Consider the following 12,438-nt stretch of genomic DNA (forward strand, 5'->3'; position numbering starts at 1 on the left):
ACACAGCACAGTGAAGGCCTAAAACATATCTGCCACTTCAGTCTCATACTTGTGTTAAAACACCACTCAATACTTGAATCTTAAAGCTTTTCTTTAAACACAAAAAGATTTCTTTTAGAAAGTAATTAACTCGTTAAGAAACAAAATCTAAATACTTAGACAAACGTTAAAACTTACAAAAGTGCAAATGAAGTAGCCCATAGCAATAAGATAGAATTATGGCCTTGGGGTTAAGAGGCCTTCTTGATTTCAACAGGTAGAAAGAAAACTTTTTGTTTTTTATTTACAGCAGGCCTTCATCTCAGCATTTCAGTTATTTCTGTGAAGAAAACTAAATGCATTTGTTATTTTTAAAGTTTAAATTATCATTCAAGAAATAAACTTAAAATGTCACAGGATAAGAGCATAGTGAAGACCAGAACACAACTTTTATTTACAGAACCCGACCAAGTGTCAGAGAGACGCTCGTTCAAAACTCAGCTGCTAGACTTTTGACTGATTCCAAGAGACAAAACTACATAACTCCCCTCCTTGCAACGCCACACAGGCTACCTGTTAAGTATATAATTGATTTTTAATTCTTACTAATTACTTTTAAAGCCCTACATGGCCTCGCTCCAACACACATTATGAAACTCAGTGTAAGCACTTCCTGGTACTATGTGGGGGGCAGGAACTACTACAAAAACGTCCTATCGCTCGGCCCTCTCAACCGCCGTGTCTCCACTGAGAGAGCGGAGTAGGAGCAAAGAGCATGGATACCAAGAGGCGAAGCTCCGTTGAAGTTCTGCTAACAGCCACTAGGGGCGCTGCCGCCATCTTGGACTGTTGAGCTTAGACTGTTGCGCCCAGACAACATGCAAGATGTCAAAGAGAGAGGAGACAAAAAAAGAAACAGTGTAGTGCAATTAACTGCAACAACTATCAGTGGAACACCCCGCACCTGGCCTTCCACCGTTTCCTGAAGGATCCCGACAGGTAAGAACTCCTGAGGTGTAAGTTTTAAAGTGTTTTAATATCAATTTAATATGCCAGTTTTGGAGGGAAGATAACACGCACACACACACACACACACACACATATATATATATATACATAGCTATATACATAGTGGGACTGGAATTTGGCAGGGATATATATATATATATATATATATATATATATATATACACACACACACACATATACATATATATATATATGGCCTCTTGGACCATTTATATCAGAACTGATTACTGCTTTAGCATTAAAATATATAATATTAAAATAGCCTATATATTATTATTATTATTATTACTGTCCCCTTACTGTACAAACTGTAAATAAATCTTTATTCTTGACTATGTGACGTCACCATTAATGTGTTTGTAGTTAAAATATTGTTGTTGTTGTTTTTTTGGTAGATTGGCTTATGGGGTGATTTTGAAGGAGTAATTAAGTGAATCTTCTCATAAGTGGATGTAATATGTAGAGATGCCATCTAGGCCGTTTTTCTTTGTTTTGTTTTTTTAAAGTCTATATTTTGCTTTACAAAAACGTGAAAAAGCAGCTGTGACCAAGCTATCACGAGGTGAGTAGCACTGTAAGCATAATTAATAGCGATATACTTCAGTTTGTTTGTGTGTTTTTGTATGCAAGCGGGTCTGCTGACAGTCCAAAATGGCGGCGGTAGGACGAAACCATGGGCGAGTCTGTTGCTATGGGGCGTTCTATTGAGCTTCGCCTCTTGGTATCCATGCTCTTTGGTAGGAGGAAGGTTCCTGTAAAGTTACCGGGCTCTGGATGTGATGTAATCGTTGCGCGACCATTTTGACCGGGGCGATGTAGGGGCATAGGCACGCCGTTAGCCGTTAGCCGTTAGCGGTGTCTGTAAAAACTCCGGTCACGGTCCGTGAAATTTTTTTTTTTTTTTCCAGCGGATGTCTTAGTTACAACATGATTGAGCTAACTGGAGTAGTTTCATGTCGTATCTGACAACGGGAGGCTTTTAACAGATGACGTCCTGTCAGCTGATGCTTTCTAGACATCGTGTTTTCCCAAAACTAAATAAATACCACACATAGCAACACTAAACTGCTTTGCTAGCTCAATCATGTTGTAACAAAGATATCCGCTGGAAAAAATATTTTTCTCACGGACCGTGACCGGAGTTATTACAGACACCGCTAACAGCTAACGGTTAGCCCAGCTAATCTACGATAACCATGTTGTTATTTACAAACGTCACATCCCTCCTTGAGTATATCCAGTCAGCACCAAGTAATCCCCAAGCCCCAGCCAGGAGTTTCTCGGGGCCGTTCTGAGTACCTACTCTGAGGCAGGGACTTGTTTAGCCCCTGTAAAAGTTCTGGAACTCTGTCCTTCGGGGGTGGTTCCTGCGGTGGAGACACGCACCAACGGCCCCGGCCCCATAAAATTACCCCGAAGTTCCTGCGGTGGAAACGGGCCTATCCATTCACAGTTCTTCCCATCCCACTCCCACTGGGGGAAGCCAAGATGGCGCTCTGAGCAGTCCCGTTTCCTCGAGCTCTGCAAACCTAATTATTTCTCTCCAACTAAACACGGTGAACAAAGACTTAATTTGTGCCTATTCGATCATTTTTGCCAACTGCAACTTTTGGTTGTCGTCAACAAACCAAAATGAGCAAACCTGAGAAGAGAAAGACTGAACCCAAGAAGTCGCTAGCTAACATCTGCTCCGCTAGCAAGCCTGCTAACGTTAGGCAACCCATGAAGCTAATTTCCACTCTCGATAAGCCTGCTGATGCTAAAAATACTCTTATCGACTCCATGCATGACTATTTGGAAGCGGTTTCCGAACCATCACAGTATGCCCTGATGGAAGAAGAATTTCCTCCGCTTCCTCTCACACCATGTGCCTCTCCTGCCGGTAAGCTAAGAAAAGTTGAGGACACGGAGACAGCTACTGTCCTCTCCCAGCTCTCGTCACTTACCAGACTGATTAACTCGAGGTCGGATACTCTCGAAAAAATGGTCAGTGGCAACTCCATAGTGATCTCCAAGATGAAAAAGGCAGTTCAAGAGAACACTAAACAAATCACGGCTGTGAAAGAGTCCTTTGATGTCGTTTGTGTCGAGATAAATGATATGAAGGACAGAGTTGTCAACGTTGAATCACAACTTAAAAAATACAAGGCAAATGCTGAAACACAGGAGAAGCGGATCTCTCACCTGGAGAGCTACTCACGCCGTTGGAATTTGAAACTTTACGGCTTGGCCGAGAAGGAGAAGCAAGACGTGCGGCAAGAGGTTATCCAGGTCTGCCAGTCTATTTTACCGGAGGCGAAGGATAAACTACCAGACGTCGTGGATATGGTACACCGCCCTGGTCCCAAGAGGCTCAACAACAACCAACCCAGAGGAGTCATCATGCAATTCACATCCAGGATCTATCGTGATGCTGTCTGGCGTTCCGCCAAGAAGTCAGCCTTCCTGAAAGACAACAACTTAAAGCTGGCAGAAGATCTGTCAGCTGATGACCGCGACCGGAGAAACCGACTCTGGCCAGCCGTGGAGAAAGCACGCAAGGAAAATAAGTTGGCGTTCTTCGTTGGGGGGCGTGCGTTCGTGAATGGGAAAGAAATTTTTCCACCTCAATGACTTGTTCTGAGGTAGCACAAGGTACAAACTTAAGTAATACATGGTTCAACTGTTTTAACTCATCTCTCACAGTGACTGTTTTTCTTCTATTTTGTCACCTGACATGTTTTAATTGCGCTCAAAAGCCGATCAGAATTAAGCTGCCTTATATTTTTCACTTATTGTTGCCATTTTGAATATGCACCTTATTTTAAATACTCATGCGGTACATTGAATATTGCTCCTGAGTGAGCTGAACAGCAGCTATTTTTTGTTGAACTAGTCATTTAAAAAGAGTGAGAGGTTGCACTTTTTTCTCCTTCAAAAATCACACATATGTGAGGTGGGTTATATGCCACATTGGCTTTATTTTCTTATTAAATATTCTTTGTTATAGCTCAAGTTCACAGTTCCCTCATCCAGGGTTTGCAGTTCTCATCTTCAACAGTACTCTCTTAAGTGACCACAGGTTTTCAACTTAACCACTTCTTTACTTATTTGGTTTAAGCGTTCGCTTATTTGTCTTTTTATTTTATTTTTTGTTCTTCTTATTTTATCCTTATGTCTCTGTATTATCTCTTTAAATGCGAGAGGTTTAAGAAACAATGTTAAACGTAAAACCTTATTTTTGTTTTGCAAGCAGTTTGGCACAGATTTTTGCTTTATACAAGAGTCCCACTCGATTGAACAAGATAAGCCTTTCTGGAGGTCGCAGTGGGGAGATGATTTGTGGATGTCCCATGGCACGGAGCGCGCTGCTGGTGTTTGTATACTGAAAAGCAAATTTAATGGAAAAGTCTTGATCTCTGACTGTGATAAAGATGGTCATTATATTTTTCTGATACTTGAGGCTGCACACTCTATCTATATTTTAGTCAATGTGTACGGATTCAACTGTCAAACAGAGAATAATCTCTATTTTGACAGGTTGGAAGAGCGTTTACTGCACTGGCTATCCAAATATCCAGATTCTTATATAATCTTTGGTGGAGACTTTAATATTGTGTTTGATAATTGCATGGATAGGTGGCCTTCTAGGAGTTTAGACTCCTCTAACTCGTATGTAAGGTTGTTTGCACAAAGATTTAATTTAACTGATTCTTGGAGGGATTCTCATCCAGCTCTAAGAGCATATACATGGTGCAACAAGACACAGACTAGTCACTCGCGCATCGACTATTGGCTTATCTCAAAAGACTTGAAAGAAGTTAAAACGGATATTTATCCTGCGCCGCTTTCAGATCACAGAACAATTCATTTAACTGTCCCTTTGTCATCCTCCTCTGGTGCTAAAGCATCATATTGGAAACTTAACAGTACTATTCTTGAGGATAAGGAAGTAATTGCTGAAGTTCATAGTTTGATAAGGCTTCACTGGAACAAAGCTCTAGCTGAAAATATGTTCTGTAACAACTGGGAGCTTTTGAAATATGAACTTGGTAAATTTTTTCGAAAATACAGCATTAATTTGGCAAAGAGAAGAAGGGCTGATGAGAAAGAAGTAATACATAAGATTGCATTTTTTACTTCCAACCGAGGCCCTCAATGAATCTGATAAGACAGAACTAATTGACTTGCAGCACAGGTTAGATGAAATTTTTAAGCGCAAAGCTGAAGGAGCATTTGTTCGGTCTCGTAAAAAGTGGCTTGAAAAAGGAGAACAGAACTCGTCTTATTTTTTCAGACTTGAGAAACACCAATCCAACACTAGCTCTATTCTACAACTAAATATTAATGGAACAATTTCTAATGATAAGAATACCATTGCAAAATATTGTACTGATTTTTATAGTAAACTCTATTCTTCCGAATATTGCCCTCAAGCTGCTTTCGATTTTTTTAATTCCATAGATAATATTACTCAGCTGAGTGAGGCTGATAGTGAATTTTGTGACAGGGCAATTTCTCTGAATGAAGTCGCAGATGCTATAAAGTATCTAAAAGTTAATAAGTCTCCTGGGACAGACGGCCTTACTGCCGAGCTTTATAAACAATTCTCTGACAGCTTAGCCCCGTTTCTTCTAGAAGTCTTTAAGGAAAGCATTGATAGGGGTGCACTTCCTCCTACTTTATGTCAGGGCCTAATCACCCTGATTCCCAAACCAAGAAAGGACCCTTTACTCTTAGATAATTGGCGACCAATTTCCCTATTGAACAATGATTATAAGATACTAGCACTGATTCTTGCAAATAGAGTAAAACCTGTTTTAGATACTGTTATTGATGAGAGTCAATCTGGATTTATGCAGAATCGGCACATTTCAAATAACATAAGATTAATTTTAGATATAATAGATTACCCAGAACTTGTACAGGATGACAGTTTTATTCTTTTTTTGGATTTCTATAAAGCTTTCGACTCCTTGGAACATGATTTTCTTATTACTGCTTTAAATAAATTTGGCTTTGGTCAATCTTTTTGCAATGCAGTTCATACGTTATATTTCAATAGTAATAGTTCTATAAAACTTGCTAGTGGTACTTCCCCAAGATTTTCTTTGAAACGTGGAGTGAGGCAGGGGTGCCCCCTATCAGTGTATCTATTTCTTCTTTCTGTACAACTCCTTAACTTACATATCAAACTCAGTTCATTAAAGGGTATGGTCATCGCTAACAGAGAAATATTCATAAGTCAACTAGCAGATGACACTGCTCTCTTTCTCAAGGATGCTTCGCAAGTATCAGTGGCAATCAACAGTATCCAGTCCTTTTCGAAAGCCTCCGGACTTTCCCTTAATCTTAATAAATGCGAACTTCTGCCTGTTAAAGACTGTTTGGTGGCCTCAATTCATGGAATTCCTGTGAGAAACTCTGTAACATACCTTGGTATTCAGATCACTAAAAATGGGCAATCCAGATGCTCTGTAAACTTCACTGCTATTATAGAAAAAACCCAAAAAATCCTTAACCACTGGCTGCAGAGAGACTTGTCTTTAAAGGGAAGAGTTCTGCTTTCAAAGGCAGAGGGAATCACACGTCTAACCTATGCTGCTCAGTCTTTACATGTTGATAACACAACTTGCAAATCAATTGATAAAATGTTACACAATTTTTTATGGAAAAACAAAACCCACTACTTAAGAAAATCTGTCACTTTAAACTCCTATGACAAAGGTGATTTGAATTTTATTGATTTCGGCGCACTTAATAATACCTTCAAGATAAATTGGATCAAAAAATATTTGAAAAACCCCACATCTATTTGGAATTTCATCTCACATCATGTGTTCTCAAATTTGGGCGGCCTTGATTTCTTGTTGCTCTGCAATTATAGCATTCCAAAAATACCACTGAAACTTTCTCACTTTCATCAGCGGGTTCTTTTAGCGTGGATATTGATTTACAAACACAATTTTTCTCCGCAGAGTTGCTTCATCTGGAACAACTGTAACATTGTTTACAAAAACAAATCAATTTTTTTGGATAAATGGTTTAACAACGGAATTGTTTTGGTTAGTCAATTGTTCAAAAAAGACGGACTGTTGTATAATTACTCTGAATTTCTTATGAGATATAATGTACCAATAACACCTAGAGAATTTTCAGTGGTATTTGACGCTATTCCTTCTGGCCTGTACATGTTATTCAGGTACTCTGACAGCTCTCCTCCCTTATCATTCAATCCTCCTGATGTGTCACAGTCTTCTCTCGGTAGTGTTTGCTTTTCATCTGGTAAGCTTCTGAACCCCAGAATAAGAGCCATGTTTCAGGATGGCCAAGTTTCCGTCCCACCAGCGACATTTTATTGGGCCAATTTCGTGTCTGATATTGAGTGGAAAAAAGATTGGACGTTACCACAAAGATTTTTTTTAACAAACAAAGTCAAAGAGATCTCATTTAAATTGATACACAAATTCTACCCTACAAAACAATATTTATCAAAATTTAAGAATGGTATAGATGTTAATTTCACTTTCTGCCAAAAGCATCCTGAAACATGCACTCACTTATTGTGGTCATGTGAATTCACTTATAAATCCTGGAGGGACTTCCACAAGTTTATTGCTGACTCTGTCTTTTCTGATTTTCACCTTTACTATAAGAATGTTATTTTTGGTTTTAATAATTTTATTCACAAGGATAGTGATGCTTTCTTTTTTATAAATGTGTTTTTATTTTTTGCAAAATTTCACATACACAAGTGCAAATTCATCAACAGAAAGCCTGATCTCTTTTTACTTAAAAAAGAATTTGAACAATATTTGAGGACAATCTCTTCATCGAAAAACACAAAGGCTTTAAAGACTATCAACATTTGCAAGTCGCTAAATTTGTTTACATGAGATATGGTCTCGCATACTTAATTACTTTCCTACTTATTCTCTGCCTTTTTTTTTTTTTTCATTATATTTTACATTTGTCTCTTGTCCTTTTTCTTTTTCCAGTATGTTCTTGGAATGTCTCACCTTTATCTGTATTTTGCTCCTGTTTTGCTCTGTTTAATTGTACTTACCAAAGATTTAATAAAGGAGGAAAAAAATAAAATAAATAAATAAATAAAAATCTAGAAAAAAAAAATCCCATTCCCACTGCTTCCTCTAACCAGCTGACTGTGGGCAGAGCCCTTGAATAGAGAGTCGCGTCATCTCCATTCACTCTAATGGGCCATTTTTTTCACAGCAATGGCGGTTCGCGGAGTCTCTCAATAGTTCCCGGAAGTAAGCGGCACATGCTAGCAGCGCAATGGAGCTACAGCAGAAAAGGCCGGCTGTGATGTACTTTTAACGGGTAAGATGTCCAAAGACTCAAATGTTACATTATCAGCACAACTTATCTAAATTAACATGTGCATTAATGTGTTATACATATGATCATGCTAAACATATATTCTATCACAGTATTAGATATGTAATCTTGTATATTTGTAACCTGCTGTAGGAGCACTGGGTGGTGGCAGAGCAGTGATGCTGCAGGACCACTGTGTGAGAGAGGACGCTGCAGGTAAGTGCTGAGTCGATCTTGGTGAGACTTAAAACTTAACAAGGTGTGTTTCAAGTAGTTCCAGAGATAAGGAATCATACTTAATATGTATTATACTGCATTTTATATTAATTATATAAGTAATTATATTATAATTATATATGATATACAGTGTTGGGCAAGTTACTTTGAAAATGTAATACATTGCATATTACCAGTTACCGTCATTATAATATTATAATATTAGTAGGCATTATAAAACAGAAGAGGGTTATGTTGTTTCATAGCGGCTAATTAAAGCACAGTTTTAATTACAGTTCATTAACTTACAAATCCAGTAGTGGGCGATATTGTATAGTCTGATGAAGGCTCTCCTCTGGAGTGCAGATCTGACCGATTCACGCATTCACATGCAGTGGTTACAACTTTGTATTAAAATCCCCTGCTTATATAAATAACAGTGTGATGATATTAAACAATTAAATAGCCTAGACCTTTTCAAATAAACAGATAACTGTGGACACAGGGACGACCAGACACAGGATCAAAGTCTGATAACTTATGAGATAGGGATGAATATTTGAGAGCCAGTCATATGAAACACAGTAGGCAAATGCTGAGGTTAGCAGAACAAAAGCAAATTGGCTTGCCAGTCAGTCACTATGACAAGTGCAAATTAATACACCAGAGCTGGTAGACCCACCTGCTGGTTTCCAGTGTGCTGATATTAGTTACAACAGCACCTAACACTGAAATATAAGTAAACATTTTAAGGAATTATACTGCAGTGATGCTGCGTGCCTCGTCTCAGGAGTGCTGCAGGATGAGGACCATTAATGTTACAGTTCAGGAGTGGCAATAACAATGATGTTACAGGTCCAGGGGTGCATTGTGGTGCAGGGGCGCTCACAGCATGATGCACAAAGATGGTAGGAATTAAATCTGCTCTAAGCCTCGTCTTGCCCTTTTTGGTCTTGGCAAACTGGTCTGCACCAAATTGTGCCTGCAGTGACTTCCCACACACAACTCATTTTTGTCTACCCACAGACATATCCCATAGTGGTTGAATGCATACAGTATTCGGGAACACTTTATACATGAGACAACTTCAAACAAATGCAATTAAAACTGATGCCACTTGTCATACTTGTGCCTTATCTCACAAGGCAACGTCAGACTCAGGCATATATACATGTGCCTAACCATTTCTCCTCTTTCTTTTTTTTCTCTTTCAGCACAAGAACAACAGGGGGATGCAATGGAGCCTGAACTCACCCCGCAATGAAACAACCCCCTTACCCTGAGTCTCAACTCCGTGGGTTTTGCAAGCCTTTCTCTGTTCCTTATTTTTAATAAACCAAACACTGAGCTTCCCGATAGTGTGGTATTTGTTTGTGGAAATGTGCTAATGCAGTATTTGAGAATGACAACCTTACATATTTTTGTTGTTGTAGTCTGTAGTGAGTCTCAGGTTACTCCTGCTGACTTAGGCCAAAAAAAAAATTTCTCATCTCTGTGTCAATGAAGAAATTGTGCATGTGTACCTCTCTCTAAACGACTGGAACATCCCCACACAGCACCATGGTGGAGACTGTACGAGAGGACAACACAGAAGGGCACAGACAAACTGCTTGACATCCATGTCACGTTTCTGAGTTTATTAAAAATGAATTTGTTATAGTAAATAAGTACATAGTAAAAAGACAAAGATACATAAAATATATATGTCTATAAACTGCTGCTAGCCCAGTGACCCATTGTGCTGTCACTTGACAGTCATTGGTTGTCACCCGTCGGTCTCCTTCTGTCCCACTGAAAGTAATTAAGATAACATTAGTTATAAATCATTACAACCATTACATTATCAATAAATGTTAGGATGTGATTACTCCTGACAGCCATACAAGACTAAGGACAGAATTGAAAACATCATTTAAAGCAATAAAAGCAGCATGCTGTTTCACCAAGGTAAGGAAAGACTGACATATTTAAACAAGGCAGACAACAATATATGTTATATACACATTACACATAGTTATACTGTGTAATAATACATTTCTATCATATAATTATGCTATGTCATTAATATACTTATACTGGCCTGTATACATATATAAATACATATCCTTATCCACATCCCTTATATTTAAGCTGTGCACTGTGTACATACTGTGTAATATTCCTGTGTGCAATATTTTGCCACTTCCTGTGGGATATCTATACATTTTTACAGTAAGAATACTACACATCATGTGTTACACTCATCCTGTGCAGCTATTAATCATGAGCATACAGTATCTGTTTCAGTGAAAGGTGTATATGGATTTTCTATTATTTTCATTATGTCTAATTTGTATTTAAAAAATATTTTATCCTTTTTCTATTGCCTCTGCTCTGAGCTCTGAGCTGCTGTAACGTGAATTTCCAAGGTTGGGATTAATAGAGTCTTACCTAACCGTAGTAAACTAACACTAATCCTCAAATATTAGCACATTTTACTTTAAAAAACAACATAAAGATGTAACTGTTTATGGCGTGCTACACGTATATTATAAATCAATGTAGTTATTGACAGCTACTTACCAAAAATCGGAGTTCTGTCTTTCAGTATTATGTATTTAAACGGCCCGCCAGTAACTTCCGGGAACTATCCGAGGTCTACATGAGGCACGTGACGCACAAGCATTTTGGACTTCCGTTGTCGCGACTCTCTTATATTCTACGGCACTGACTGTGGGTGTTCACTCTTCTAGTTATCCAATCAAACTTCACCACGATCTCTATCAGCCAATCAGGATGCTACTGCAAACTTTTAAATCTGCTCTCTCCTCTGCTGCTGTCAGCTGTCATTTTAGGCAGTCCCTATTCGACTATGGATTCATCACCCTCCTTAAATCATACCATCTCTACGGGGTCTAATCGCCAAAGGCTTTCCACATTTTTCATTCTTATGTGCACATGTTAATAAATGATCTTTTTACTATTAAAGAGTCTCTCCTGATTGAAATAGATTTACTTGCCACACAGCTGTGGATTATGGGGTGCCATTTGTAAAGTGGCTCACGCTGAAAATAACATCAACATTTTGCCCCATTTAGCTTCAAACAGTGTTTAAAAAAGTGTTGTGAATTTTTTAACGTCATCTTTTACCACATTTACAGCAATATTTGTTAACTTAGAAATATATTAAATAATTAAATCTAAATATTACATGTGGCACCTAAATGTTAAATGTTAAATCTAAATATTAAATCTAAATCTAAATGTTAAATCTAAATCTAAATATTAAATCTAAATCTAAATGCTAAATCTAAATCTAAATATTAAATCTAAATCTAAATGCTAAATATAAATCTAAATATTAAATCTAAATCTAAATGCTAAATCTAAATCTTAATATAAATGTTAAATCTAAATATTAAATCTAAATGCTAAATCTAAATCTAAATATAAATGTTAAATCTAAATATTAAATATAAATATAAATGTTAAATCTAAATCTAAATTTAAATGTTGAATCTAAATCTAAATCTAAATGTTAAATGTTAAATCTAAATGTTCTGGGTGAAACTAAATATTTAGCTAATATGCAAATTCACACTGCCGGTCACCGGAAGTACCAAAATAAAAGCTCGAGATGGTCAGACTGTGTTTATAGAATCAAATAACGAATTAAAACCAACTTATCGGGGGAAATGAACACTTGAACATACATTAGCGTGATAATAACTACACAAAATAACAAAAAACATGTTTGGAGAAGGTTTATTTGACGTGTACTTTCAGTTGTTAGTGCCCCTTCGGGAATTGCCGTGTTGTTTACAAATACGTCCGGGTAGAAAACCGTTAGCTGTTAGCCCCGTTAGCGGTGTCTGTAATGACTCATTAACTCAGTGAACGGTCCGTGAAAAAAAATAT

At 37.7% G+C, this 12,438-nt stretch overlaps 1 long non-coding RNA gene across 2 annotated transcripts; it reads left to right on the forward strand.

Moving 5' to 3' along the window:
- Positions 1 to 756: 756 nt before the first annotated feature.
- Positions 757 to 11,397, forward strand: LOC144464515 (uncharacterized). 2 transcript variants are annotated; one of them, XR_013492214.1, is made up of 4 exons: positions 757 to 978; positions 8,221 to 8,328; positions 8,479 to 8,541; positions 9,762 to 11,397. It is a non-coding gene; the product is annotated as an uncharacterized LOC144464515 (long non-coding RNA). The 2 variants fall into 2 exon arrangements; XR_013492213.1 differs by lacking the exon at positions 757 to 978 and having other exon boundaries at positions 7,511 to 8,328.
- Positions 11,398 to 12,438: the final 1,041 nt, after the last annotated feature.

Source organism: Epinephelus lanceolatus, chromosome 1 (genome assembly GCF_041903045.1).
Source record: "Epinephelus lanceolatus isolate andai-2023 chromosome 1, ASM4190304v1, whole genome shotgun sequence".
NCBI classification, from domain to species: domain Eukaryota; kingdom Metazoa; phylum Chordata; class Actinopteri; order Perciformes; family Serranidae; genus Epinephelus; species Epinephelus lanceolatus.